Source organism: Frankliniella occidentalis, unplaced genomic scaffold, assembly GCF_000697945.3.
Source record: "Frankliniella occidentalis isolate FOCC.00 unplaced genomic scaffold, Focc_3.1 Scaffold238, whole genome shotgun sequence".
Lineage (NCBI taxonomy): Eukaryota > Metazoa > Arthropoda > Insecta > Thysanoptera > Thripidae > Frankliniella > Frankliniella occidentalis.
The window spans coordinates 130,765-134,452 of record NW_026267364.1 but is presented as its reverse complement, the minus strand read 5'-3'; positions in this window follow the sequence as shown (position 1 = coordinate 134,452).

The window sequence follows — 3,688 nt, the reverse complement described above, 5'->3', positions numbered from 1 at the left end:
GTACTTGGACGCCCCCGGGGCAGCGCCGGCCGGGCAGGGGGAGGGGGCGGGGCGGGCGCGGAGGCTTTGTGGCGGGTTTGTCTGCGGCTCGGATCCCTGAGCCCCGGGCGGGCGCGGGGGCGAGGCCAACACCAAGAAGGCAAGCAAGCAGAACCCCACCCCCGAGAGGGCAAAGTCTAGATCCGGCACCGATCCCCGAGCGCGCCGCGAAAACTCGCTCGGCTGAGCGGGCTCGTATAGCGGCGCGAGCACAGCGCATCGGGAGACTCGCGGCCCGACGTTTTATCTGGGCCAGAGCTGCCCCGGCCGCGTGCCATGCGGAGACATCTCATCCTCGGACGGGCGCGCGCTGCCCCCGGGCTATTGCTCACACTTTCAACTACTTTCAGCCCGCAGCGGCGTGTATAGCGTGGCTGGAGGCGGCAGCCGGCTTGGACCCGCAGCAAAGCGAATGCAAATCAAAAGAACAAACGGGTAAGCCCAGCTCCCTCCCCTCTTCAGCGTAAACACATTGAGCTGCATCTGTTTTGGTTGCAGGCGCTGGTCGCTGCGCAACACCAGCACGTATTCATTGTAGGGCGGTAGCGATCACAAAAAAATCTCCATACACAATTTAATGCCTAGTAACTAATTTTTAAAATATTTGCAAAAACAAACCAATATATTTTTGAGCACACCAATGCACCTTTCCGCGCTGCTTCGTCCTATGCAATGCAGTCGAGTCAACCTTAAAAATGTCACTTACCTAAATAGGTGACTTAATGGTGCCTTTTAGATAGGAGCGTGTCTACTCGCGGACGGACGCCACTAGCCAAAAATGATCTTTTACTGCCTTTATAATGCAAAACCAGTAAAACTGCCAAAGGCACAGGAGTTGCAATTTTCAGTGTGTTATGGTTGTGAATACCTCCAATGCCCATGCCTTGGGCGGAGCTGCCACTCCTCCGCCACCCGCCCCGCGCCTGCAGCCCCTGTTGCCATTGCATAGGCAACCCAACGCACTGGCAAGTAAGAGCCGGGACACCCGGTACATCACGCCAGCGAATTCACTGTTAAAAATAACTGTCACCTGACGACATACTGCCTTATTGACACTCCTGTTATGTGACAGAAATGTTGTTTTCATTTGAACACTCTCGAAACTTGTGATATTCGGCCCATAGTGGCCTTTCAACAAAAACTACTACGTTTTACTTTGCTGTAAATTTACAAGAAAAGAGAAGTTAATTTTGTTAGCAGCACATTTCGTTCCTAAACAGGACACTCGTCTTATTACAACTTTTTTTACAGGAGAAAAGCAAAGTAACTGCTTTTGGTCGGAAACTTTGTTTCCGAGATTTTCATTAACGCTGCTTTTTTACAGTAAGGCCTGTAAAAATACAGTATGTACTGCTAACAAAATTAATCACATTTTTGCTGTAAATTAACAGCAATTTTTTTAACAGTGAATAACGATAGGTCGTCTCCGAGCGGAACAGGGGCGGGGAGAGGCTGTCGGCACAGGGCAGGGCGGCCAGGGGTAGCGCGACTCACACTCGAGGCGAGCACTTGACACCGCGCCGAGCTGAGTTTGGACAAGAGCATACGTCGCGCCAATGAGCGGTGGGCTGAGCTGACCTCTCAGTCGCAGAGAGAGGCTCTCCCTCGCTTGCTTACTCTCTCTCTCTCTCGCTCTCTCTCTCCCTCTCTCTCTCTCTCTCTCTCTCTCTCTCTTTCTCTCGAGGGGTCGATGGCACTCTATTGGCCATCCTCACCACAATGAGGCATGCTGGCACCACCGCTCCATTACCCCGCTCTCACATGCCACAGCCGAGAGAAGGGGGACAGAAAAATAGAGGGGGTGACAGAAGTGGAGGAGTCTGCTCTAAATACCTGGACGCACGGAGCGCGTCAGAGAATCCTGCCAAGTACACGCGTCTCTAGCGGCGTCACCTAGAGCAGCTCTCAGCTCACCGCTTAGAAGCCATCTCATGAGCGACTCACTGCCCTGAACACATTTTTAAATGGGTCTTTCTCAAAATCTTAAAAGTTTTTCCTCAATAAACTGTGGTAGTTTATCGAAGTTCTTTTTTTCCTCATAAAATTTAGACGTAATGCTTCTTTCCGCAAATACCTGTCTCACTGAGCGCAAGCGCGTCGGAGAATCCTGCTAAGTACTGCCGTGGGGCTTCTTACATCCTTAGCGGGGTCCGTTGGAGCATCTGAGCTCAGCTCATCTAATAGTTCACCCAGAAAATAATCCCGTCATTCGCCGTTACGAACCGGCCAAGTTCTGCATCTCCAAGCTCTCATCGCGCCTGGTAGGTAGGCAACACCTCCCCTGCACTGCATGCGTGTACTGCCGTGTGGCCTACCCGGAGTGTCGCAGGCGCCAAAGCTCTCGTAATTTGCAGAACAAATCTGAGTAAAACGTGCGTAAAGTTTCTGGGTGATCCCTCTGACCTGACCGCCCGCTCAGCCGCGAGCCGTCTCAGGAGTGGCTAGCTAAGTGGTGCCGTCCTGCCCGGCCCTCGGCCCGGCCCGTTGCAGCCGTTACGCCCTTCCAGCAGGCTCGGCTCGGACTGGTTATTGATTTGGCCCGGCCAGTTGGCGGCCCCACCACGCCCCGCCACGCCACGCCTGGCGGCTCTGCCCTTTGTCTACCCAACCCTCATCAAGTTCGATGCTGCTGCTTAAACTTTGAGCGGCAAGCCAGAGGGAAAGAGAGAGACAGCCGGAGAGAGGGGAGAGAGAGACAGAGAGAGAAAGGGGGAAGACAAAGCAAATAAACAGCAAAAGAAAAATTGTCAAAAAAAAAACGCTGTGAACAAAATGTTGTTAAAGACAAACGAGTATTGGAATACGGTGAGAGAAATGGCCCACCTATCGCAACTTCATAAAGGTGGTTAGTGTCGGTGGTGCGGGGCGCGGGGAGGAGCGCGAGCCCTCCCTCAATCCTTCCCTTCCTCTGCTCGTCAGCCCCGCGCCCGCCCCGCGCCCGCCCAAGCGTGCTGAGTTTCATAGCCGCCCCTCCCGACTTCGAACCTCTCTTCACGGGCGGGGAAGGGCGGGGCGCCGAGGGTAGTAGGCTCAGAGGAGTTATGGCAAGTCTTGCGCCCTGTCAAGCGCTCAACAACAATAACCCCGAGAGCATCGCGCGAGCAAATAATTTTGTTTGGAAACTATTATTACCACTTATTAGAAGCGTGAGAAGATGATCGTGATGATGACGGCGCACCAAAACGCGGAGCCCACGATGCCATGACGACGAAACGGAGCGAAAGGTGACACGCTCTAAATCCGCTCGTCGGACGGAACGCCCCCACGTGGAACGGGGAACGCCCTCACGTGGAACGGCCCTCGCGGAACGCCCCCTCGAACAGCGCCCTCCGAAGCACACCCCTCCCCGTTGCAATCATGACCGTGGCCTGAGCGGAGGCGCATCTGTATTTCATCCCTTTCTCTTCTCCCTCTTCCACGCGCCTCCCACCGAGGATCACTACCCCGCCCGTCGGACGGAACGCCCCCACGTGGAACGGGGAACGCCCTCACGTGGAACGGCCCTCGCGGAACGCCCCCTCGAGCTGCGCCCTCCGGAGCACACCCCTCCCCGTTGCAATCATGACCGTGGCCTGAGCGAAGGCGCATCTGTATTTCATCCCTTTCTCTTCTCCCTCTTCCACGCGCCTCCCACCGAGGATCACTACCC